Source organism: Eptatretus burgeri, chromosome 17, assembly GCF_056783735.1.
Source record: "Eptatretus burgeri isolate ZD-2024b chromosome 17, Ebu_testis_v1, whole genome shotgun sequence".
Lineage (NCBI taxonomy): Eukaryota > Metazoa > Chordata > Myxini > Myxiniformes > Myxinidae > Eptatretus > Eptatretus burgeri.
Genome location: NC_140977.1, coordinates 58,851,045 through 58,878,532, shown reverse-complemented (window position 1 = coordinate 58,878,532; position 27,488 = coordinate 58,851,045). Strand labels below are relative to the sequence as shown.

General features: G+C 51.3%; 1 protein-coding gene across 1 annotated transcript in view; it reads right to left on the bottom strand.

Annotated features, from left to right (window-relative positions):
* The window catches only part of LOC147010243 (protein Dr1-like), a 182,388-nt gene extending 155,197 nt beyond the window's left edge, over nt 1-27,191 (bottom strand). The window contains exon 1 of the mRNA XM_085862331.1: nt 27,110-27,191. The gene's annotated coding sequence lies outside the window, so the exon portion shown is untranslated. The remainder of the gene's footprint in view (nt 1-27,109) is intronic.
* Nucleotides 27,192-27,488: the final 297 nt, after the last annotated feature.

The following is a 27,488-nucleotide window of genomic DNA, read 5'->3' as shown; positions in this document are numbered from 1 at the left end:
GCACTTTGCACCTGCCCATGACGTCATGCAGCTGCATGTGTACCTCGTCGCTCCTTGGACGGCACCATCCGGCAGGGATACCCCTCCTGCCGGATTCCAACCACACGTGCAGCCATGACGTCACCGTGCGCATAAAAAAAACACAAGCCCCACGTCTCGAGGGGTTCCCCACGCGAACACATGTGCTTTGCCCGTTGGAGCTTAACACACACGATCGCGTGGAGAACCCGTCCGGTCCAAATCCATTATCCTGCCTAAACTTTGTCCGTCCGCGGGATCGGCAAATCCACCGCGTGCGTTTCCGGACCGGGACTTCACTCTCGCAAGCGAGCACGTGGCGGTCTCGTGCGTTGCACAGCACGAACCTCGTGCTCACTGCTGGGTGAACCCGGCACGGTCCCCGAAACAACTACAGCCGCTACTCGGCTTTCGTTCCTCACATGTCTCCGTCGTCGCCTCCATTCCACCCACGCACACCTGCGTGTTACGACGCACACACTCCATACCATTACATTCACACCGGGAGACGCGGCTGCGTGCTCCCGCATGCCAACCGACATCTCCCTTACATTCCGCTCTCTCACACACACGGTCTCCCTTGTATAAACCATACCACTCACACGTGGTGCTCCATTCACTCGCGGCCTTCCACACAGCCGTTCACTCACGCATGCGGGGGCACTCACCCGCGGTTCCTCATCCACACACCGTGCCTCACTCACACACGGTTCCTCACCCACACACGCGGGGGCACTCACCCGCGGTGCCTCATCCACACTGGCCGTTTCATCCACACACACGGCCTCTTCCACACACGGTGCCTCATCCACACACGGTGTGCTGAGAAGCACGTACTCCGGCACCATCGCCACCACACCACTCACACACGGGGACGCACTCACACCTTGCACCACACACACAGGGACAACCACACTGGGGATTCGTGTCCCCACAAGGGTCTCCGGGGCCTCTATACCCCCCAAGCTCTCCGTGCACCCGTCCACAGCACCCGTCCTCTCAACCTCGCAAAGCACGACCGAACTCACCTGGTCGTGACTCGCCTCAAGGGGGCAGACTCCCTCCCCTCGTTCCTGGAGGAGGCCATCCAGGTGCTCGCACTGGGTCTCTACCCAGTCCGCCAGCTCAACCTCACTGTCCTCCACTACCTCCGTGTGTGTGTGCGCGTCACTTACCCCGTCTTCATCGTGTTGTCTCTCCTCTATTTTTTCTGTCTCCCGTGTCTCTATACATTTATAAGTTTCTGTCGTCGTCACCTCGTGTCTCGTCTCACACGTTTTGGTCTCCCCATTTAATTTTTCCCTCTTGGTCACCGTCGATTCCTCTGTCACGACCCTCGCCCAACACGCCCCCCGAATTATTTTTTTACCCGCCTCCACCGCGGGCCTGTCAGCCGTTGCACCCCCTTCCAGCTCGTTTGCTTCCACACGTGGAGTCGCCATTCCTATCTCCCTGGTCACGGCCTTCATGCCCGCCTGCAGGCATCGGCCCATGTTCTGCGTCTCACCCCGTAGCTCTTTCATTTCCTCCTTCATGTTTGCTTCCATTCCGTTTATTTGCTGTGTCTTCGCATCCATCCTCGTTTTTACTTCATTTGTATTTGTATCCATCTTTTCGTTCATGCCTTTCATATCCGCATTTATTTGTTGTGTATTCGCATCCATCCTCGTTTTTACTTCGTCCATTTGCTTGTTCATGTTCGCATTCATCTTCGCTGTCATTGCCGCCAGCATGGCGCATAGCTGGGCCATGTCGGGTGCGCTTGAGTGAGCCGTTTCGGCAGGGGTTGGGGAAGGGTTTTGGTGGAGAGGGGGGGGGAGGTGTCATACACCGCGGCCGCTGCCGCACCCATTTCGGGCTCTGGGTTCAGTTGGGCGAGTTCATGTTCCTGCACGGGCATTCCATCCTGGGCCATGGATCCTACACATTCTACATCCATTTCTAATACCCCCGGCTCCCGCTCGCCTTGAGACGCCATCTTGCTTCTCTTAAAGGGTTAATTTCGCTCGTTCGTAATTTGGAGGGAATCGGGGGTCGCTTCTCTCACCCCTGGACCGATTCCCGTGAATTTAATTGGAGACAGGACAGCCCGTTTTCCTGTTCTCCGATACCAGTGCCGCGAGGAGGGCGATGGATTTGTATCGCACGACCTGACACCAGTGTTACAGATTCGCGCCCGCCGGCGTGCTGACGGCCACGTAACTCGAATCGCGGCACGTCGCCCACCCGACGGACAATCCAGTCGTGACCCTCTCGGACTAACGCCGGGAACCAGTCACGGGTGGACCTTTCGGTCTCACCGCGATCGAGCCAATCAGCCCCCGCGTGGGATAGGGTTGCTCGCCAAATTCGACCTACCTAAGTACCCACACGGAGGGTAGACCGGGCGATCGCACCTCGCCGCAGGTCGACTTCGGACACGGGTCACTTAAGCGACCCGTTCCGTACTATCGGGATAACCGAGCGGTGTTATTCGTCGGCCTCGACGGTTTGATTAATTATCGGGCGTTTTCGCCCACGACCAACCCTTTACGTGAAGCAAGATGGAGATTCAATGAAAGAAAAGACGAAGCGAAGCGGGAAAACAGTTCAACATAACTCACATTTATTTCGCGATGAACGGGAAGCACACATATACAATTACACCAAAAGCACATGTAAAAGGAGAAGAAACACAATATTACACAAAAAGCAAATATAAAAGAGAAACACAATGCAGAGCTATCCGACTACCGAGCACACGGCAACACTTATACAATTTTACTTCACAGACGGCGCCGCCAACACATATTCCCAAAGCAAAAGAAAAGAGAACCACCCTCCAGGATGAGGGGGGTAGGCGGGCCTGGGGCCGAGACCGTGTCGGGCCTACCGTCTGATGATGAGACGCAAAGTGGCGGTGGCGCCTCAACTCCGCGGGCCTCGCGGGCAGTGTCTGGTAGGGGGTGGGAAAGGGGCCCCCTTGGTCGCACTATCTCAGCGCGGGGGGAAACAGGAGGGGGTTGCTGATGCTCGGGGTATAGAGGATTTCTACTCTGCCTCGAGTCCCGCGACGAGCGTCTCCACCTCGACCAGGTCGCGCCGTCGGCCTCCCTGGTGTGCAGCTCCCGGCACGACGCGAGCACCCCCTCGTCTGCCCTCGCCGCCTCTCCACAGCTCCGTCCCCTTCGCTCCGACTCCAACGCACACGACGACGACCAACTCCTTCTTGCTTCTTCTTCCCAACTCCACCGCCCGCGAAGTCTTAACTCCCTCTTCTTGACGAACGCGGTCGCTTATATAAGCCCCGTGGCTTCGCTCTCTCATCTTTGACCCCCTGCCTTCGACCTTTCACCTCGCTCCCCATTGGCCCGAGAAAAAGTGGGCGTGAATGCTTTTTGATCCATAAATTTGCATATAGCGACCGCCCTCCAACGCCCTGGAGGCGGGGCCAAATCGCCCCTCGCTCACCGATTGGACGGAACAAAAGTGGGCGTGTGTCGTTTTTGATCCGTTTTTTGGAGCTGAAAATCCGTGGTTTTGTACACGCTGTTCGGCGCGCGCCCTGCACGAGTCCAACACCGGTACCCACAAGCGGCGCAAGAACGGTGGCGATGCGACGGTTGCGAGGTGTGACGTGAAGCGGCGCCGCGGTGGGTGGTTGATGTTGTGGTTGGTGGTGGTAACAATGGCGGTTGGTCCAAAATAAAGATAGCAAAAGAAAAACGGCTATCCTGAAGAGTCGCAGCACGCATAAATGACATGTATTCCCACTAGACAACGGGTTTGGGCCTAACTACACATATACTTACCGAAATACCTCACCTAAGGGACCTGAATGGTGGTTTGCGAATTTGGTAACCACAACAATATTTTGTCATAAAAGCAGATCACACAAAATGGTGTGTCGTAAAAAAAAAGCCTCTTCGTTGGCAGCAACTGCCGACTATCAATATATTGCAGCAACGACAAGTATATTTATATTAATATTTTGTAATGAAAGTAGATCGCACAAAATGGTGAAAAAGAAAACTGCGTACATAATTGCTGGAAAAAAAAATAGAAGGGCACGCTTCAATGTCGCCAGATATGCATCCGCTCAAATCACTCCATCATTATACATAGTTGTACCAAGTTTGATTTAGATTAGTCAACCCAGATTCTAAATATTAAATAATTCTGGCTGCCAGACCATGCGTCCGATTAGGTTGAAATTTAAACCATATAGTCCCCATCAATGCAAGATCATAATTGTGAAATTACACGTGGATTGATGAAGCATTTCAAGGGAATGTTTTTTTTTTAACATCTTTGTTGAATCCAATTCAATTCAAAGTTCAATTATTAATTATTTGTGAACACCCTGGTATCCCCAAGGCTTTGGGAACATGTGGCAAAGTTTCCCCTCGATCTGTCAAACCGTTCTGGAGAAGATTTTTTTTTGTGACTGCAACCTATGACATCATAATCCTTACTACAATTCATGGACTGGTGTTTGTGTGTACATTTGGTGGTCGCGCTACTCCTCCTATAGTTCAGAGCAGATTACATCCATACTTGCTACATAGGATCAGCATGACCACAAATAATGTACAGGGGTGTTTTTATCTTTTTTTTTTCTGGTGGTCTTGGGGTGGGGGAGGGGGGGAAGGGGGACATGTTTTTTCTTCAAACCCAGGATTGCCATGACTTGCAAAAGCAGCTTTCAGAGCGCAGCCATCCCGTTAGTCAATTATTTTTGTTGCGCTCAATGAAGTTACACTTCCTGCACAGTCCTTGATCTGTTCTTCACTCAATATAATCATCAAAAGGAGCATAAAAAGTTCAATTTCATGCTTTGCTTAACGAAATACACTTAGTTATTAAAGAATCGCTCGTTTGTTAAAATTTTCAGATTTCACTAAAGATTTTGACACTTAGACTTTAATTAGTTCATGAGAGTCGATCGTGTTTCCAAGGCAATGAATGTTTGAATAAGCCAAATCAATATGGCAGCTAAGATCCCTGTGAGGTGAAGATGGGCTGACCAAGGATAAGCCTTTCATGGAGGTAAGAGGTTAATAATCTTCAAAAAGGAGTGTTTTAATTAACCCAAACACAAATTTTTCATTCCTGTACTCACTTGGAGTTCTTAGTATGGATGCAAAGTTCAGGGCTCATTCATGGAAAGGGAAGAGAAGGGGAGGCAGCCATAACTAAAACCAGCATTCCATGGTTTTAGAGTTATGGACACGCAGCACGCACGCACGCACCACTGATGATGTCCCCAAATCTGCCACACTTTTCTGCTTCTCCCACCCCAAAATTAAACTAACTGGTTTGTTGATGGATATATTAGACCCCGTTGGACCTAGTCAGAAATGGGCAGTTATGGATTGGGCCTCGTCTGTCCATCCGTAGCCATAATATCGGACATGTATGGACCAACTTAGTTCAAACTTGACAGAAAGACAATGCATGATGGTACACATGAGCACATCATTTTGTTTCACGATTCGATCAAAGATGGCCAACCAGAGGCCATTTTAGTTAAAAAAGAATAAAACAAACAAACAGGTACTGAACACGTCCTCAACCATTTCAAGGATATGCATTGACCGATCTTCTTCAAACTTGGCACACGGTTAATGAATGATGGCTTCCATATGCACGTCTGTTTTTGAGATCAGATCCAAGATGGCTGACTGACAGCCATTTTGTTATCTAAATGTGTCCCCATTGCTCGGACACGCATGGCCCGATTTTGTTCAAACTTGGCACAAGCACAGTAAATAACGGCACGCATGTGCACCTCAATATATTTTGGGTACTGATCAGAGATGGCCGAATAGTAGACTGGCGGCCATTTTAGTTGTGAACAAAACCCAGTATTGAACACATCCTCAACCATTCCTCAGACATGCATTAACCGATCTTGTTCTATTTTTTCATAGCTACACCATGAAGCATATTTCATGAAATTTAAAAAGTAATAATTAAATATAACTATGTGACCCACATCTCTTATAAAGCTGGAGCGTGTGTCTGCCCATCTATCTATGTATCCCCAAACTTCTCCCTAAGTTTTGGGGCTAGCCCCACCAAACCTTCAGTGGAACGTTTTGGGGTCCCAGCTGGTGTGCTAAGGTGGGCGAGAGGTTTCATTAATACCTGAATACAACTATGATTTTGAGTTTCGATCTGTATGAAGCTGCTCCCAATCCAGATGCAACGTCGGAATGACGGTTCCCTTTGTTTACCTCACGAGTGAGTGTAATGCAGGAAACCCTCCAATATCGCGGGGGTTAGGTTCCTGGAAAATGTCACGATAATTGAAACCGTGATTGTACAAAGCAAGGGCCAATGAGAAGAGAGGGGTTTGGTTCCCGGTCTTCAAGAAGATATCGAAGAAGAACGACAGCAGCCATAAATAAACACGTGTGTGTGTATGTATGTGTGCATATATATATATATATATATATATATATATATATATATATATATATATATTGTTGTGGTTACCAAATTCGCAAACCACCATTCAGGTCCATTAGGTGAGGTATCTCGGTAAGTACATGTGTAGTTAGGCCCAAACCCGTTGTCTAGTGGGAATACATGTCATTTATGCGTGCTGCGACTCTTCAGGATAGCCGTTTTTCTTTTACTATCTTTAATTTGGACCAACCGCCATTGTTACAACCACAACATCAACCACCCACCGCGGCGCCGCTTCCCGTCACACCTCGCAACCGTCGCATCGCCACCGTTCTTGCGACGCTTGTGGGTACCGGTGTTGGACTCGTGCAGGGCGCGCGCCGAACAGCGTGTACAAAACCACGGATTTTCCACTTCAAAAACGGATCAAAAACGACACACGCCCACTTTTGTTCCGTCCAATCGGTGAGCGAGGGGCGATTTGGCCCCGCCCCCAGGGCGTTGGAGGGCGATCGATATATGCAAATTTATGGATCAAAAAGCATTCACGCCCACTTTTTCTCGGGCCAATGGGGAGCGAGGTGAAAGGTCGAAGGGAGGGGGTCAAAGATGAGAGAGCGAAGCCACGGGGCTGATATAAGCGACCGTGTTCGTCAGTCAAGTGAACAGAGAGTTAAGACTTCACGGGCGGTGGAGTTGGGAAGAAGGAGCAAGAAGGAGCTGGTCGTCGTCGTGTGCGTTGGAGTCGGAACGGAGGGGACGGAGCTGTGGAGAGGCGGCGAGGGCAGACGAGGGGGTGCTCGCGTCGTGCAGGGAGCTGCACCCCAGGGAGGCCGACGGCGCGACCTGGCCGAGGTGGAGACGCTCGTCGCGGGACTCGAGGCAGAGTAGGAATCCTCTATACCCCGAGCATCAGCAACCCCCTCCTGTTTCCCCCCGCGCTGAGATAGTGCGACCAAGGGGGCCCCTTTCCCACCCCCTGCCAGACACTGCCCGCGAGGCCCGCGGAGTTGAGGCACCATCGCCGCTCCGCGTCTCATCACCAGACGGGTAGGCCCGACCCGGTCTCGGCCTCAGGCCCGCCTCATCCTTGAGGGTATTCTTTTCCTTGGTTTTGGGTATGTGTTGTCGGCGCCGTCTGTGAAGTAAAATTGTATAAGTGTTGCCGTGTGCTCGCGTAATCGGTAGTAGATCTGCATTGTCGCATTTGCTTTTTGTGTAAATTGCATTGTGTTTTTCTTTTCTGTGTGCTTTTGGTGGAATTGTATATGTGCGCTTTCCGTTCATCGCGAATAAATGTGCTTTTGTGTTGAACTGTTTCCCGCTCGCTTCGTCATTTCTTTCATTGAATCCTCATCTTGCTTCACGTAAAGGGTTGGTAGTGGGCTGAATACGCCCGATAATTAATCGAACCGTCGAGGTCGACGAATAACACCGCTCGGTTATCCCGATAGTACGGAACGGGTCGCTTAAGTGGCCCGTGTCCGAAGTCGACCTGCGGCGAGGTGCGACCGCCCGGTCTACCCTCCGTGTGGGTACTTAGGTAGGTCGAATTTGGCGAGCAACCCTATCCCACGCGGGGGCTGATTGGCTCGATCGCGGTGAGACCGAAAGGTCCACCCGTGACTGGTTCCCGGCGTTAGTCCGAGAGGGTCACGACTGGATTGTCCGTCCGGTGGGCGACGTTCCGCGATTCGAGTTACGTGGCCGTCAGCACGCCGGCGGGCGCGAATCCGTAACACTGGTGTCAGGTCGTGCGATATAAACTCATCGCCCTCCTCGCGGCACTGGTATCAGAGAACAGGAAAACGGGCTGTCCTGTCTCCAATTAAATTCACGGGAATCGGTCCAGGGGTGAGAGAAGCGACCCCCGATTCCCTCCAAATTACGAGCGATTCAAATTAACCCTTTAAGAGAAGCAAGATGGCGTCTCAAGGAGAGCCGGGGGTATTAGAAATGGATGTAGAATGTGTAGAATCCATGGCCCAGGATGGAATGCCCGTGCAGGAACATGAACTCGCCCAACTGAACCCAGAGCCCGAAATGGGTGCGGCAGCGGCCGCGGTGTATGACACCTCCCCTCCCCCTCTCCACCAAAACCCCCCCCCCCCGACCCTTGCCGAAACGGCTCACCCAAGCGCACCCGACATGGCCCAGCTATGCGCCATGCTGGCGGCAATGACAAATGAAATGAAAAACGAAATGAAAGGCATGAACAAGCAAATAAGCGGAATGGAAGCAAACATGAAGGAAGAAATGAAAAAGCTCCGGGGTGAGACGCAGAACATGGGCCGATGCCTGCAGGCGGGCATGAAGGCCGTGACCAGGGAGCTGGGAATGGCGACTCCACGTGTGGGAGCAAACGAGCTGGAAGGGGGTGCAACGGCTGACAGGCCCGCGGTGGAGGCGGGTAAGGAAAAAGTAATTCGGGAGACAAGAGACGAGGTGAAAGTAATTGCGAGGGAGAGAAAAGAACAATTAATACGGAGAGCAAGGATGAGGTACGCGGAGATCGTGAAAGAGCAAGGAGTGAAAAACAGGGAAGGACGGGAGCGACTTAAAGAGAAAGCAAGGTTGACCTACATAAAGATAAGGGAAAGACGCCAGAAAGAATCGGAGACGAAGAGACAGGAGGGGACAACAGAAACTTATAAATGTATAGAGACACGGGAGACAAAAAAAATAGAGATACTGCATGATAATGACAAGGTAAGTGACGCACACACACACACGGAGGTAGTGGAGGATAATGGGGGTGAGCTGGCGGACTGGGTAGAGACCCAGTGCGAGCACCTGGATGGCCCCCTCCAGGAACGAGGGGAGGGAGTATGCCCCCTTGAGGCGAGTCACGACCAGGTGAGTTCGGTCGTGCTTTGCGAGGTTGAGGGGAGGAGTGCTGCGAACGGGTGCTTGGAAAGCTTGGGGGGTATAGAGGCCCCGGAGACCCTTGTGGGGACACGAATCCCCAGTGTGGTTGTCCCTGTGTGTGTGGTGCAAGGCGTGAGTGCGTCCCCGTGTGTGGAAGCGACCCCGTGTGTGAGTGGTGTGGTGGCGATGGTGCCGGAGTACGTGCTTCCCAGCACGCCGTGTGTGGATGAGGCACGGAGTGTGGATGAGGCACCGCGGTTGAGTGCCCCCGCGTGTGTGGATGAGGCACGGAGTGCGAGTGAGGCACCGCGGGTGAGTGCCCCCGCACGCGTGAGTGAACGGCCGTGTGCAAGGTCGCTGTGTGCAAGGGAGACCGTGTGTGTGAGAGAGCGGTATGAGAGGGAGATGTCGGTTGGCATGCGGGAGCACGCAGCCGCGTCTCCCGGTGTGAGTTTAATGGTGTGGACTGTGTGCGTCGTAACACGCAGGTATGCGTGTGTGGAATGGAGACGGAGACGGCGACAGAGGAGAGAAAGCCGAGTAGCGGCTGTAGTTGTTTCGGGGACCGTGCCGGGTTCACCCAGCAGTGAGCACGAGGTTCGTGCTGTGCAACGCACGAGACCACCACGTGCTCGCTTGCGAGAGTGAAGTCCCGGTCCGGAAACGCACGCGGTGGATTTGCCGATCCCGCGGACGGACAAAGTTTAAGCAGGTAAATGGATTTGGACCGGACGGGTTCTCCACGCGATCGTGTGTGTTAAGCTCCAACGGGCAAAGCACATGTGTTCGCGTGGGGAACCCCTCGAGACGTGGGGCTTGTGTTTTTTTATGCGCACGGTGACGCCATGGCTGCACGTGGGGTTGGAATCCGGCAGGAGGGGTATCTCTGCCGGATGGTGCCGTCCAAGGAGGGACGAGGAACACGTGCAGCTGCATGACGTCACGCGCAGGTGCAAAGTGCGCGAGTTGCCGCGCTGGTGATGCGCATGGAAAAAAAAAAAAGAAAAAAAAAAGCCTCACTTTCGGGTGCAAAAGATTCCTGGGCAAGGGGTGGAAGACCCCCTTGACCAGGGCACAGGATGGAAACTAGTTAGGGGGAAGGGTTAGCTTAGTTAGACCGACTTCATGGGGCAGGGGTAAGTCCTCATGGAGTCCGTGGAATGGATTAGTTAGAGGGATTGTAGCGAGATTTAGGTTGGGAAATTGATTAATGGGATTATTTTGGAGACAGTGACAGACTTCTGGATGTGTAGAGGGGACGTAGTTTAGCTACGTAGTGTTAAAAGGAACGTGCTACTAGTTTAAGGGACGACGTGGGAGCACGAGTTAGTTCGGGGATGTAGTTAGGAGGATGGCAGAGTTCAGCGGTGTGTGTGTGTGTTGAAAAGTTGTGAGGTGAGTGCTTGGTGAGTGAGTGAGGCCAGCGGGTCTGTGTGTATGGAGCGAATGGGGAATGCATGGTGCGATGAGTGATTGGGGGGAGGAGTGACTCCCGCCCAAGGGACCTCGGGGTCAGTGTAGAGTGAGTTAAGGGGTTAGTCAAATTGAAAAATGGAGGTTGTTTTGTTGTTGGTGGGAGTGTAGGCTCGAAACCCGTTTGGAGGGGTGCAGGAGCCCTGTTGACGGGCTTGGGAGCGTGGCTGCGAAAGGTGAGTATCGCTGAGTGGGTACCCCGGGCACCAGGCTAGTCGGCCGTGGTAGGCCAAGAGCCCATGGGGGGCAGGGATAGCGTAGTGGGCACGGGTGCGTCTGCTTGGTGCGGCGGCCCGGGGCGCCATTAGCCGCGTGGGCAGTGTTGTGGGCAAGGGTGACCCTCGGAAAGGGGCCTGGGAAGCCAGCCTGCCACGTGTGCGTTTCAGGGGAGGTGCCATTGGGGGCACTCCCCGGTGTTAGGGAGCTGGTAGGCTCGGAGGCAGTGTAGTGCCCGGGGGTGCCATAGCGGGAGAATCGGCAGAGGGTCGTGCCTGCCAAAGGGAGCCACGTGTCCCAGCCATGAGACCGTGTGAGGGCACGGAGAGAAAATTGGGGGGCGAGGCCCGAAATTGTGAGGACACCAACACAGGCGACGGGAATCTGGGTTGTTAGAACCAATAGTTTAAGCGAGAGGCGCTTGTTGAAAGCCCCGGGGTAGTTTAGCAGTTAAATGGATAGGGTAGAATAGGAAGTGTACCCCTCCGCACCATCCATCCCCTCGCTCTCGTTGTGGGCCGCTGGACCCACTTTGGGTTAGATCGCTGAACTCTGGGGAGGCCATTCTGAGGCTTCGTTGGGCCTCGACACAGGACGCTAGCTCTCCCTTGTTCCCCTCCGGGAAGGGAACGTAGGGGTTGGGAGTAGGCTAGGTGACAGAATAGGTTAGCCGAACAAGGACAGTAAAGGGGGTTAGGGGACGATTTATAGTGGGGAAGTAAAAGAAAAAAATAATAATCATAAAAAAATAAGTTGGGGCTAAATTGGGGTTTGACAAATTAATGGAGTGGGTATGTACAGTGACAGGCAAAGGCGATAGGTTGGGAGGGAGACAGGTAGGTAGGTCCAAGCCCGCCTTCCAAGTGGCCAGCACCACCGCACTCCCTCCACCAACCTCCACGGAACGGCAAAGGCTGGCCAACTTCATCTGCAGCTGCTGTGCTGCAAGGCCTGTGCCGGCTGGATCGTCTGCAGCTGCTGTGCTGCAAGGCCTGTGCCGGCCCACTTCATCTGCCGGCTGGCTGTTTTCTGCAAGGCCCGTGTCATCGGCTGGCCGTGTTTTGCTTCAAGGCCTGTGCCGGCCACTTCATCTGCTGGCTGTGTTGCTGCAAGGCCTGTGCCGGCTCACTTCATCTGCCGGCTGGCTGTTTTTCTTCAAGGCCTGTGCCGGCCAGTTCATCTGCCGGCTGTGTTTGCCTGCAACGGCCTTCTTCTGCGGGTTGTGTTTGCCTTCTTGCCTTTGCCATGCCATGCCCACTGCCCATGTTCACCAGCCCCGTTCAATTTTTGCTTTGCCCCCCCCCCCCCTGTTCATTGCCATGTGCGCCGGGATCAAGGCAACAGTTTGCAAGCTGCAAGAACTGCCCTGTTGGCAGCTACAACACGGGCCAGCAGTGGCGGCCCGTGCACCGTGTTTGCGTCCATCCATTCATCCATCCATTTGTTGTGTTCATTGCGTGTGCCACTTGAGCTGGCACGGAGACTGCGTTTGTGCAGCCCATGCACCGTTGTGGTTTACTGCGTTCAGTTCAAAAGGGAAGGCCTTGGACTGCGTGTGAGCAGCCAGCCACGTTCCCTGTCACCTGCATTGTTTTGAGCCAGAGACTGCATGCGAGCAGCCTGGCTCCCTGCTAACTGCTTTTCTTTTGCAGAGCTCATTGATCCTGGGCCATGGTTTAGTGTAAAATTTGTAAGTTAAGGTTAAGATGTACTGTAAATATGAGTGCGCCCCCGGCATGTCTGTCCTAGCGCCGGCAATTTTATTTAAGTCGTCCGTGTGAGTGAGTTTGTTGAGGTAGTTACGCAGCCCTCAGGTTATTTATTTTGGGGACACGAATACCATGAATGTCGCACTCAGGGATCCGTAGGTAAAATGTACGAGGGGAAAACTACACATGATGGCACACGAAAATTTGACGACCCGGGACGAGTCTGTAAAAAGGGGAGGGGGTAGTGTTCTGGTTACCAAATTCGCAAACCACCATTCAGGTCCCTTAGGTGAGGTATCTCGGTAAGTACATGTGTAGTTAGGCCCAAACCCGTTGTCTAGTGGGAATACATGTCATTTATGCGTGCTGCGACTCTTCAGGATAGCCGTTTTTCTTTTACTATCTTTAATTTGGACCAACCGCCATTGTTACAACCACAACATCAACCACCCACCGCGGCGCCGCTTCCCGTCACACCTCGCAACCGTCGCATCGCCACCGTTCTTGCGCCGCTTGTGGGTACCGGTGTTGGACTCGTGCAGGGCGCGCGCCGAACAGCGTGTACAAAACCACGGATTTTCCACTTCAAAAACGACACACGCCCACTTTTGTTCCGTCCAATCGGTGAGCGAGGGGCGATTTGGCCCCGCCCCCAGGGCGTTGGAGGGCGATCGATATATGCAAATTTATGGATCAAAAAGCATTCACGCCCACTTTTTCTCGGGCCAATGGGGAGCGAGGTGAAAGGTCGAAGGGAGGGGGTCAAAGATGAGAGAGCGAAGCCACGGGGCTGATATAAGCGACCGTGTTCGTCAGTCAAGTGAACAGAGAGTTAAGACCGCGGGCGGTGGAGTTGGGAAGAAGGAGCAAGAAGGAGCTGGTCGTCGTCGTGTGCGTTGGAGTCGGAACGGAGGGGACGGAGCTGTGGAGAGGCGGCGAGGGCAGACGAGGGGGTGCTCGCGTCGTGCAGGGAGCTGCACCCCAGGGAGGCCGACGGCGCGACCTGGCCGAGGTGGAGACGCTCGTCGCGGGACTCGAGGCAGAGTAGGAATCCTCTATACCCCGAGCATCAGCAACCCCCTCCTGTTTCCCCCCGCGCTGAGATAGTGCGACCAAGGGGGCCCCTTTCCCACCCCCTGCCAGACACTGCCCGCGAGGCCCGCGGAGTTGAGGCACCATCGCCGCTCCGCGTCTCATCACCAGACGGGTAGGCCCGACCCGGTCTCGGCCTCAGGCCCGCCTCATCCTTGAGGGTATTCTTTTCCTTGGTTTTGGGTATGTGTTGTCGGCGCCGTCTGTGAAGTAAAATTGTATAAGTGTTGCCGTGTGCTCGCGTAATCGGTAGTAGATCTGCATTGTCGCATTTGCTTTTTGTGTAAATTGCATTGTGTTTTTCTTTTCTGTGTGCTTTTGGTGGAATTGTATATGTGCGCTTTCCGTTCATCGCGAATAAATGTGCTTTTGTGTTGAACTGTTTCCCGCTTCGCTTCGTCATTTCTTTCATTGAATCCTCATCTTGCTTCACGTAAAGGGTTGGTAGTGGGCTGAATACGCCCGATAATTAATCGAACCGTCGAGGTCGACGAATAACACCGCTCGGTTATCCCGATAGTACGGAACGGGTCGCTTAAGTGGCCCGTGTCCGAAGTCGACCTGCGGCGAGGTGCGATCGCCCGGTCTACCCTCCGTGTGGGTACTTAGGTAGGTCGAATTTGGCGAGCAACCCTATCCCACGCGGGGGCTGATTGGCTCGATCGCGGTGAGACCGAAAGGTCCACCCGTGACTGGTTCCCGGCGTTAGTCCGAGAGGGTCACGACTGGATTGTCCGTCCGGTGGGCGACGTGCCGCGATTCGAGTTACGTGGCCGTCAGCACGCCGGCGGGCGCGAATCCGCAACACTGGTGTCAGGAGTGGGATACAAATTCATCGCCCTCCTCGCGGCACTGGTATCGGAGAACAGGAAAACGGGCTCTCCTGTCTCCAGCGAAAGTCACGGGAATCGGTCCAGGGGTGAGAGAAGCGACCCCCGATTCCCTCCAAATTACGAGCGAGCAAAATTAACCCTTTAAGAGAAGCAAGATGGCGTCTCAAGGCGAGCGGGAGCCGGGGGTATTAGAAATGCATATGTGTAGTAATGTAGAGTCCATGGTCCAGGATGGAATCCCCGTGCAGGAAATGTTGATTGTGCAGGAACATGAACTCGCCCAACTGAACCCAGAGCCCGAAATGGGTGCGGCAGCGGCCGCGGTGTATGACACCTCCCCCCCCCCTCTCCACCAAAACCCTTCCCCAACCCCTGCCGAAACGGCTCACTCAAGCGCACCCGACATGGCCCAGCTATGCGCCATGCTGGCGGCAATGACAAATGAAATGAAAAACGAAATGAAAGGCATGAACAAACAAATGAACGAAAAGATGGATGCGAATACACAAAAATTGGATGCGAATACACAACAAATGAACGGAATGGAAACAAACATAAAAAAGAAATGAAAGAGCTACGGGGTGAGACGCAGAACATGGGCCGATGCCTGCAGGCGGGCATGAAGGCCGTGACCAGGGAGCTGGGAATGGCGACTCCACGTGTGGGAGCAAACGAGCTGGAAGGGGGTGCAACGGCTGACAGGCCCACGGTGGAGGTGGGTAAAAAAATAATTCGGGGGGCGTGTTGGGCGAGGGTCGTGACAGAGGAATCGACGGTGACCAAAAGGGAAAAATTAAATGGGGAGACCAAAACGTGTGAGACGAGACACGAGGTGACTACAACGGAAATAATAGTGGAGACAAGGGAGGTAAAGGGTGAAGAGTTGGCAGTGACGGTAGCCGGGAAGGGAACGATAGAGGAGAGACTGCACGGTGAGGACGGGGTAAGTGACGCACACACACACACGGAGGTAGTGGAGGACAATGGGGGTGAGCTCGCGGAGCGTGTAGAGACCCAGTGCGAGCACCTGGATGGCCTCCTCCAGGAACGAGGGGAGGGAGTATGCCCCCTTGAGGCGAGTCACGACCAGGTGAGTTCGGTCGTGCTTTGCGAGGTCGAGGGGAGGAGTGCTGTGGACGGGTGCACGGAGAGCTTGGGGGGTATAGAGGCCCCGGAGACCCTTGTGGAGACACAAATCCCCAGTGTGGTTGTCCCTGTGTGTGTGGTGCAAGGTGTGAGTGCGTCCCCGTGTGTGGAAGCGACCCCGTGTGTGAGTGGTGTGGTGGCGATGGTGCCGGAGTACGTGCTTCCCAGCACGCCGTGTGTGGATGAGGCACCGTGTGTGTGTCGCCGTGTGTGTGAATGAGGCACCGCGGGTGAGTGCCCTCGCGTGTGTGGATGAGGCACGGAGTGTGGATGAGGCACCGCAGTTGAGTGCCCCCGCGTGTGTGGATGAGGCACCGCGGGTGAGTTCCCCCGCAGGCGTGAGTGAACGACCGTGTGCAAGGTCGCTGTGTGCAAGGGAGACCGTGTGTGTGAGAGAGCGGTATGTGAGGGAGATGTCGGTTGGCATGCGGGAGCACGCAGCCGCATCTCCCGGTGTGAATGTGATGGAGTGGACTGTGTGCGTCGTAACACGCAGGTATGCGTGTGTGGAATGGAGACGGAGACGGCGACAGAGGAGAGAAAGCCGAGTAGCGGCTGTAGTTGTTTCGGGGACCGTGCCGGGTTCGCCCAGCAGTGAGCACGCGGTTCGTGCTGTGCAACGCACGAGACCACCACGTGCTCGCTTGCGAGAGTGAAGTCCCCGTCCGGAAACGCACGCGGTGGATTTGCCGATCCCGCGGACGGACAAAGTTTAGGCAGGTAAATGGATTTGGACCGGACGGGTTCTCCACGCGATCGTGTGTGTTAAGCTCCAACGGGGAAAGCACATGTGTTCGCGTGGGGAACCCTTCGAGACGTGGGGCTTGTGTTTTTTTTTATGCACACGGTGACGTCATGGCTGCACGTGGGGTTGGAATCCAGCAGGAGGGGTATCTCGGCCGGATGGTACCGTCCAAGGAGGGACGAGGTACACGTGCAGCTGCATGACGTCACGGGCAGGTGCAAAGTGCGCGAGTTGCCGCGCTGGTGATGCGCATGAAAAAAAAAAAAAGCAAGCCTCACTTTCGGGTGCACAGGATTCCTGGGCAAGGGGTGGAAGACCCCCTTGACCCTGGGCACAGGATGGAAACTAGTTAGGGGGAAGGGTTAGCTTAGCTAGACCGGCTCCATGGGGCAGGGGTAAGTCCTCATGGAGTCCGTGGAATGGATTAGTTAAAGGGATTGTAGCCAGATTTAGGTTGGGAAATAAAATGGGATTATTTTGGAGACAGAGACAGACTTTGGATGTGTAGAGGGGACGTAGCTTAGCTACGTAGTGTTAAAAGGAACGTGCTATAGTTTAAGGGACGACGTGGGAGCACGAGTTAGTTAGGGGATGTAGTTAGGAGGATGGCAGAGTTCAGCGGTGAGTGTGTTGAAGAGTTGGTGAGTTGTGAGGCATGTGCTTGGTGAGTGAGTGAGGCCAGCGGGTCTGTGTGTATGGAGTGAATGGGGAATGCATGGTGCGATGAGTGATTGGGGGGAGGAGTGACTCCCGCCCAAGGGACCCCGGGGTCAGTGTAGAGTGAGTTAGCTGGGTTAGTCAAATTGAAAAATGGAGGTCGTTTTGTTGTTGGTGGGAAAGTAGGCTCGAGACCCATTTGGAGGGGTGCAGGAGCCCTGTTGACGGGCTTGGGAGCGTGGCTGCGAAAGGTGAGTATCGCTGAGTGGGGACCCCGGGCACCAGGCTAGTCGGCCGCGGTAGGCCATGGGCCCATGGGGGGCCGGGATAGAGTAGTGGGCACGGGTGCGCCTGCTTGGTGCGGGGGCCCGGGGCGCCATTAGCCGTGTGGGCAGTGTTGTGGGCACGGGTGACCCTCGGAAAGGGGCCCGGGAGGCCGGCCTGCCATGTGTGCGTTTCAGGGGAGGTGCCATGGGGGGCACTCCCCGGTGTTAGGGAGCTGGTAGGCTCGGAGGCAGTGTAGTGCCCGGGGGTGCCATAGCGGGAGATTCGGCAGAGGGTCGTGCCTGCCAAAGGGAGCCACGTGTCCCAGCCAGGAGACCGTGTGAGGGCACGGAGAGAAAATTGGGGGGCGAGGCCCGAAATTGTGAGGACACCAACACAGGCGACGGGAATCTGGGTTGTTAGAACCAATAGTTTAAGCGAGAGGCGCTTGTTGAAAGCCCCGGGGTAGTTTAACAGTTAAATGGTTAGGGTAGATTAGGAAGTGTACCCCTCCGCACCATCCATCCCCTCGCTGTCGTTGTGGGCCGCTGGACCCACTTTGGTTATAGATCGCCGAACTCTGGGGAGGCCATTCTGAGGCTTCGTTGGGCCTCGGCACAGGACGTTAGCTCTCCCTTGTTCCCCTCCGGGAAGGGAACGTAGGGGTTGGGAGTAGGCTAGGTGACAGGATAGTTTAGCCGAACAAAGACGATAAAGGGGGTTAGGGGACGATTTATAGTGGGGAAGTAAAAATAAAAACAACAAAAAAATAAGTTGGGGCTAAATTGGGGTTTGACAAATTAAGGGAGTGGGTATGTACAGTGACAGGCAAAGGCGATAGGTTGGGAGGGAGACAGGTAGGTAGGTCCGAGCCCGCCCTCCAAGTGGCCAGCACCACCGCACTCCCTCCACCAACCTCCACTGAACGGCAAGAGCTGGCCAACTTCATCGGCTGGCCGTGTTTTGCTTCAAGGCGGAGGCCGGCCAACTTCATCGGCAGCTGTTGTTTTGCTGCAAGGCCTGTGCCATCGGCTGGCCGTGTTTGCTTCAAGGCCTGTGCCGGCCAGTTCATCTGCCGGCTGTGTTTGCCTGCAGCGGCCTTCTTCTGCGGGCTGTGTTTGCCTGCTGCCTTTGCCATGCCATGCCCACTGCCCACGTTCACCAGCCCCGTTCAATTTTTGCTTTGCCCCCCCCCCCTGTTCGTTTCCATGTGCGCCAGGATCAGAAAGCAACAGTTTGCAAGCTGCAAGAACTGCCCTGTTGGCAGCTACAACACGGGCCTGCATTGGCGGCCCGTGCACCGTGTTTGTGTTCATGCATCCATTCGTTGTGCTCATTGCGTGTGCCACTTGAGCTGGCACGGAGACTGCGTTTGTGCAGCCCATGCACCGTTGTGGTTCACTGCGTTCAGTTCAAAAGGGAAGGCCTTGGACTGCGTGTGAGCAGCCAGCCACGTTCCCTGTCACCTGCATTGTTTGAGCCAGAGACTGCATGCGGGCAGCCTGGCTCCCTGCTAACTGCTTTCTTTTTGCAGAGTTCAATGATCCTGGGCCATGGTTTAGTGTAAAATTTGTAAGTTAAGGTTAAGATGTACTGTAAATATGAGTGCGCCCCCGGCATGTTTGTCTTAGCGCCGGCAATTTTATTTAAGTCGTCCGTGTGAGTGAGTTTGTTTAGATAGTTACGCAGCCCTCAGGTTATTTATTTTGGGGACACGAATACCATGAATGTCGCACTCAGGGATCCGTAGGTAAAATGTACTAGGGGAAAACTACACATGATGGCACACGAAAATTTGACGACTCGGGACGAGTCTGTAAAAAGGGGAGGGGGTAGTGTTGTGGTTACCAAAGTCGCAAACCACCATTCAGGTCCCTTAGGTGAGGTATCTCGGTAAGTACATGTGTAGTTAGGCCCAAACCCGTTGTCTAGTGGGAATACATGTCATTTATGCGTGCTGCGACTCTTCAGGATAGCCGTTTTTCTTTTACTATCTTTATTTTGGACCAACCGCCATGATTACCACCACAACCACAACATCAACCACCAACCACAACGCCGCTTCACCACAACCGCCACGACCTTCACGTCACACCTCGCAACCGTCGCATCGCCACCGTTCTTGCGCCGCCTGTGGGTACCGGTGTTGGACTCGTGCAGGGCGCGCGCCGAACAGCGTGTACAAAATCACGGATTTTGTGCTTCAAAAACGGATCAAAAACGACACACGCCCACTTTTTGCCGTCCAATCGGTGAGCGAGGGGCGAATTGGCCCCGCCCCCAGGGCGTTGGAGGGCGATCGATATATGCAAATTTATGGATCAAAAAGCATTCACGCCCACTTTTTCTCGGGCCAATGGGGAGCGAGGTGAAAGGTCGAAGGGAGGGGGTCAAGGATGAAAGGGCGAAGCTACGGGGCTGATAAAAAGCGACCGTGTTCGTCAGTCGAGAGAGTAGGAGAGTAGGAGAGTAGGAGAGTCGAGAGGGAACAGAAGAGTCAAGACTTCGCGGGCGGTGGAGTTGGCAAGAAGGAGCTGGTCGTCGTGTGCGTTGGAGTCGGAACGGAGGGGACGGAGCTGTGGAGAGGCGGCGAGGGCAGACGAGGGGTGCTCGCGTCGTGCAGGGAGCTGCACCCCAGGGAGGCCGACAGCGCGACCTGGCCGAGGTGGAGACGCTCGTCGCGGGACAATAAGAATCCTCTATACCCCGAGCATCAGCAACCCCCTCCTGTTTCCCCCCGCGCTGAGATAGTGCGACCAAGGGGGCCCCTTTCCCACCCCCTACCAGACACTGTCCGCGAGGCCCGCGGAGTTGAGGCGCCATCGCCGCTCCGCGTCTCATCACCAGACGGGTAGGCGCGACCCGGTCTCGGCCTCAGGCCCGCCTCATCCTTGAGGGTATTCTTTCCTTGGTTTTGGGTATGTGTTGTCGGCGCCGTCTGTGAAGTAAAATTGTATAAGTGTTGCCGTGTGCTCGGTAGTCGGTATTAGCTCTGCATTGTGTCCTCGCATTGTCGCATTTGCTTTTTGTGTAAATTGAATTGTGTTTTTCTTTTCTGTGTGCTTTTGGTGGAATTGTATATGTGTGCTTTCCGTTCATCGCGAATAAATGTGCTTTGTGTTGAACTTTTTCCCGCTTCGCTTCGTCATTTCTCTCATTGAATCCTCATCTTGCTTCACGTAAAGGGTTGGTAGTGGGCTGAATACGCCCGATAATTAATCGAACCGTCGAGGTCGACGAATAACACCGCTCGGTTATCCCGATAGTACGGAACGGTTCGCTTAAGTGGCCCGTGTCCGAAGTCGACCTGCGGCGAGGTGCGATCGCCCGGTCTACCCTCCGTGTGGGTACTTAGGTAGGTCGAATTTGGCGAGCAACCCTATCCCACGCGGGGGCTGATTGGCTCGATCGCGGTGAGACCGAAAGGTCCACCCGTGACTGGTTCCCGGCGTTAGTCCGAGAGGGTCACGACTGGATTGTCCATCCGGTGGGCGACGTGCCGCGATTCGAGTTACGTGGCCGTCAGCACGCCGGCGGGCGCGAATCCGCAACAATATATATATATATATATATACAGCTGCTATATATATATATATATATATATATATATATATATATATATATATATATATATATATATATATATATATATATATATATATATATATATATATATATACATATACATATATATATATATATATATACATATACATATATATATATATATATATATATATATATATACATATATATATATATATATATATATATATATATATATATATATATATATATATATATATATACATATACGAGGTGTGTTCAAAAAGTATCCAACCTTCATTTTTCGTGCGTAAACAAATGAAGCTAGGGAGGCGTGGTTTGGTGCACGTATGTAGGCGATCCTAATTCGTATGCGTGAATATTTTTCCGCATGCAGAAGCTGTCAGTCGCCGACAGACCACCGATGAGTGAGCAAGTGTAAGTGAGCGCCGTCGTTTCTGACAAAATGACGGAAAAACTTTAACAACGCTACTGCATCAAATTTTGTGTAAAGCTTGGCAATTCCAAAGTGGAAACAATCCGCAAGATTCAACAGGCCTTCGGGAACGAAGCAATGGGCACCACACAGATAAAAGAGTGGTACAACGACTTCAAAGATGGTCGCACATCAGTGGAAAGTGAACCACATTCTGGTAGGCCCTCAACCTCCCGAAATGAGATCGTCATGAACCAAGTGAGGACCCTGCTGATGCAGGATCGTCGATTCACGATCAGAGAACTTGCAGACGAGGCAGGTGTCAGGATTGGATCCGTTCATTCCATTGTGACTGAGGATTTGGGCTTAAGGAGAATCTCAGCGAAGTCCGTGCCAAAGCTGCTAATGATCGAGCAGAAGCAACTCCCTTTGGAGATCGCAGAAGACATGCTGGAGACTGAACAGCGATCCCAACTTCTTCAACACAGTGATCACTGGCGATGAGACCACAGTGATCCGTCAATTTGTCAAAAACGAAAATCCGACGGCGCTAACTTCCACTTCCTCGCTCATCGGCGGTCTGTCGGCGACTGACAGCATCTGCAGGCGGGGGAAAATTCACACATACGTGCACCAAACCATGCCTCCTCGCTTCATTTGTTTACAGACGAAAAATTAAGGTTGGATACTTTTTGAACACAATATATATATATATATATATATATATATATATATATATATATATATATACATATATATATACATATATATATACATATATATACATATATATACATATATATACATATATATACATATATATACATATATATACATATATATATATATATATATATATATATATATATATATATATATATATATATATATATATATATATATATATAACGGTAGTGAGACCAGCTATGTTGTATGGTTTGGAGGCGGTGGCACTAACAATAAGACAGGAAGCGGAGTTGGAGGTGGCAGAGTTAAAGATGCTGCGATTCTCGTTGGGAGTGACGAGGATGGATAGGATAAGAAATGAGTATATAAGAGGGACAGCGCAGGTAGAATGGTTTGGAGACAAAGTGAGAGAGGCGAGATTGAGATGGTTTGGACATGTGCACAGGAGGGAAACGGAGTATATCGGGAGAAGGATGTTGAAGATGGAGCCGCCAGGCAGGAGGAGAAGAGGAAAGCCAAAGAAGAGGTTCATGGATGCGGTGAGGGCGGACATGCGGGTGGTTGGAGTGTCAATGGAAGATGTGGAGGATAGAGCGAAATGGAGACGGTTGATCCACTGTGGCGACCCCTAACGGGAGCAAGCCGAAAGAGGAAGAAGAAGATATATATATATATATATATATATATATATATATATAATATACATATATATATATAATATACATATATATATATAATATACAGAGAGAGAGAGAGAGAGAGAGAGAGAGAGAGAGAGAGAGAGAGAGAGAGAGAGAGAGAGAGAGAGAGAGAGAGAGAGAGAGAGAGAGAGATATATATATATATATATATATATATATATATATATATATATATATATATATATATATATATATATATAGTTGTGGACCGGGGGTCGGTGGCGAGAACGACCGCGAGGTGGGAAAGTTTACGCTGTCTCCCACCGGTCTCCCCGGAATTATAGGCCGTCGCTCTGGATAACTCCGAAGCCGGCGGGTCGATTAATCGACCGTGAAACGCCAATATCTCAAACGCGTGGCATTGGGTTTATTGTCTAGATCCCAATATACCTAAATAACCACGCAGTCTTGGCTACCGGGGATTCATGCCCTCAGCACGTCTTTCTTGAACCGGGTAACTCTACCGACTGCGGTAGAGTTCCAACTACCAACTACCAACTCCGATTCGGTTTGCAGCCGAGCGGAAACTGCCAAAGCCATGCCGGCTAAGATTAACGGATTATCGGGGATGAAACCCCGTCTGAACTCAGACCCGGACCATGCTGGACCAAATAAAGAAAGGGCGTAAATGAGCTGGGAACATTTCTAATAATTTATTTACAATAAAAGACAAGGAGGCAAGACTTGAAGCGAATATGCAGAGCAGGAATTTACAATGATTCACAGCACTTACTCAATTCTACTTATAGATGGGCCCACACGCAGTCACACACACAAAAAGAAAAGAAACCCCGGAGTTTTTATTGGACCCCCCAGCCAATGAGAGAGACGAGCTGGGGGTCAGAGTTCAGCTGGGCACCTGTGGGTCGTCGAAGATCCCAGCCACACGTGTGGGACTCGTGGCTCGTAGCGGTAGCCGCGTGGAGCAATCGGAGCTCTGGGGCGGAGATCAGGGTCGCGGACAGGACCCACAAAAGCTCCATGAACAGGCTGGTTCACTCACTCTCCAGCCCAACCACCATCAACCAACTTGTCACCGCTCAAGTAATCGAGATCTCCCAGCGCCAACGCCGACGACAACCGACAAACGAGTCTGCTCGGGGATATACATCTCCTCCCACACGGGGAGGGGCCTTGGCGAGAATCATCTCGCTGGTCCGTCCCTCATTGGCCTATGGCAGCACCCTACCGGGGCGGAGCCGTGGCCACTGTTTGGAGACCTCATATTCTCCACGTGGCTTCGCTTGCGAAGAGTAACAGGGTCAACACTGAAAAAGCCATACAAGAACTACGAGCCAAGGACTGGAACCGCGAGGCTCCCCCTCTCGGCAAGTCAAGGTACGAGCAGCCAACGGGTGGTGATGGCACGTGATGGGCAGGTTGGGTCATGCAGATGGGATGGTTGTTGGTTGTTAGATGGCTTGTTGGAGGGTTTGTTGGATGTAAAACCTAATTAAAGACGTCACAACGCACAGATTTAACCCTCTCGCTAAACAAAAGGACGGGGTCCTGACTACACACGTACTTACTGGCATAACTAACTTTGGGACCTGAATGTTGAGTGCGCATGGTTTCCAGATTCGTAATATATATGTATATATATATATATATATATATATATATATATATATATATATATATATATATGCATACATATGAAAGGTAACACCTAAGGTGTGTTTCAACCTATTGATTGAGAGGTTTTCAGTTCTTTCAACATTTAAGGTGTTCCATAGGTGTTGGGTCCATTGATCGAGTGCATAATGTTGTTTTGTTTTGTTTGTGCAGACCGTACGAGTGTGGAAGATGAAAGCAATCAGGTTGTCTTGTCGTGTAACAATGTGTAGCACGATTACTATAATGTGGGAACGGAGGAATGAAAGCGGCGAGCCGAGCAAGTTACCTTTCGTTAGTTGGTTCATGAAGATTCCAAGACAATGGGAAAATAATACATCTCCTATCGCAGCCCTCGTGTTCAACTTGGTATTTACGAGTAGAAAACATGAAGTTGATAAATCATTGACTGCTCCATAAAAATTGACATTCACTGTAAACACTGGTTATAACCTCAACCCTTCATAACCAATCTTAAACCACCGAACTGAAAGTCTTTACTCAGCGGCACCAAACAAGAACGGCACAAAAATGGCCGATTCGGCAGAGTACCGAGTCCCGTCGCTCGCTGTCCCGCCATCCCTTGCTGAATACCCAAAAATATTTTTCCCCTTCTTCCACAGCGTTCTATCAATACATGGGTAATTCACCTTCATCTCACACCTCATCCCCTTATTACCCGTTTTGTGCTTTCGTCCTCCGGACTCGTCGTGGCTTCCAAAGGTTGTCCTTCGACACGCAAAGCTCCGTCTCGGGAAAGACTCCAATCTACCATACAAAACCATCCGGGTCTCTCCCTTCTAACTTGTAATTAATTAATCCACGGGTGTGTCTCATTCCCCATCAGCTTGCGAGCGCTCGCCAAGCCAGCCGTTCCTTATCAAGCTTTTCGTTGGAGTGCTTAAGCCACTTAGTGAGCGCTCTCCAAGCTGCTTGATAATGGAACACACCTAATGTCTTGATAACCACACCCACCCTCCTTCACACTCGTCATCTACTATATAAATGGCAGTCCTTCTGTCTGTCTGTCTGTCTGTTTGTAACCAATAAGCTCCTAGACCAGTGAACCGATCTTGATGAAACTTTACACACATATAGACCTAACATTCAGCTCCAGGATGCGCCGAGTGGCTTTCCATAAAAATGAAAAAAATATATATCTTAAAAAAAAAATTTTCCCCATTAAAAAATAGGCTTTCGAATAGTGCGCCGGCGTATTAATCGTAACAAAAGGCTTCATGGTTAAAAACGCTGGGGTTTTTTGAAATACAAGATGTTCGTATTCGTTGACTTTTTAAACATACACATTCTCCTCCTGTTATTTGAATTCTCGAACTGCACGTGCACGGCAACAGCTAACTGCTGATAGATCTGCTCAGGAAAGAGCCAGGCAAGCGGAGTGAGTGAGAGTGAGAGTGAGAGTGAGAGTGAGAGACGCCTAACTGCAAATAGAGCGTCACACCGACGGGCGAGAGAAGCACAAAACTCACGTTCCAGCTTTCTCGGTCCGGGTTTTGGCAAGACATCAAGGACAGTTCTCACTGCTGCTGGAAACATTGAGTGGCTCAAGGCCGCCTTCAGCTCTGACCTCTCTGAGGATTACGGCGCATAAAGCCTTCCTTCCATAAATCTGAGGAATAAAGGAAGCCTTCCTAATTTTCTCCATACAACTAATGCCTGTCTAACTAGCATGAGGAAAATAGGGCAAATTTCCTGGGTATTATCAGGTACTTCAGCGAGTATATATATATATATATATATATATATATATATATATATATATATATATATATATATATATATATATATATATATATATATATATATATATATATATATCTTCTTCTTCTTCTTCTTCTTTCGGCTGCTCCCGTTCGGGGTCGCCACAGCGGATCATCCATATGATCCGCATTGTGATTTGGCACATGTTTTACGCCGGATGCCCTTCCTGACGCAACCCTGGTCGCCTCTTACAACACAGGGATATGGTACACCTATTTTAACCGGGGTATACACCGGCCCAGTACACTGGTACTCATTTCGCCGACCTCGGAAGGATGACAGGCTGAGTGAACCCCCTGGTGTATTAATTCAGTGGCCCAACGGGGCTTGAACTCAGGACCTTTTGGATCCCAAGCCGCTGCCCTAACCACTGCGCCAACACCAGGCATACATATATATATATATATATATATATATATATATATATATATATATATATATATATATATATATATATATATATATATATATATTGTGACAAAGATAGGATGCTCAGTGGTCGGTGAGCTGTTATGCTGATTGGCTGTGAGGAGGCTAGGTGCAATGTCATTGGCTGTGAGGAGGCTAGGTGCAATGTGATTGGCTCCTGGCAAGATGATCGTCCGTGCTTATTAAAAGGCCGTACAGTACTCGAAATCCGATTCAATATTTTTGTACGATCGGAACTCATTGCCTCAGTAATTATGTTGAAATGTCCAGTTAAATGGGAGAAAAGTTCGGAAAAAAACCGGATTATTAAAACCCAATATAATTTAATAATACGCTCAGCGGTACCTGAGGTAAAATTGTTCGAAACAGAAAGTTATATTCGACACAATCGTCACAAATTCCCTCGAGCTTTTCTCTTCAATGTGAAAAAACACCAAAAATGAGTATTAAAAGCATCAAATGTCGAAGGTTGTACCCCATCGGCATTCTGAAGCACTCACGTTTGTTTTGGCCTCAGTCTTCAAGCCTTCCGGCCAAGAGGATAATTCCGTGATGTCTCAGAGGAATTGGAATCAATCCAAGCTGTATAAACACGATGTAATATTATATATTTATATAAGCACATAAGCATTAGCAATGTTTTGGCTTCATTACATAACCCGAATTGTGTTTTTTTTTCGAGGCATCGAACATTCACACCAGCGTTCTGTACCTATGCACCGCCCGATTTAGATTTTAAAAAATTTATTTTGGGAACTCAGATGTATCAGTAGTTTTACATCACAGTTATTCACTTCAGGAATACTAATTAATTTTTGAGAAAATTTTTAGAAAAGCAAATCAAGTAAGGAAGTAGGTAATGTTTTACATCATTGCGCA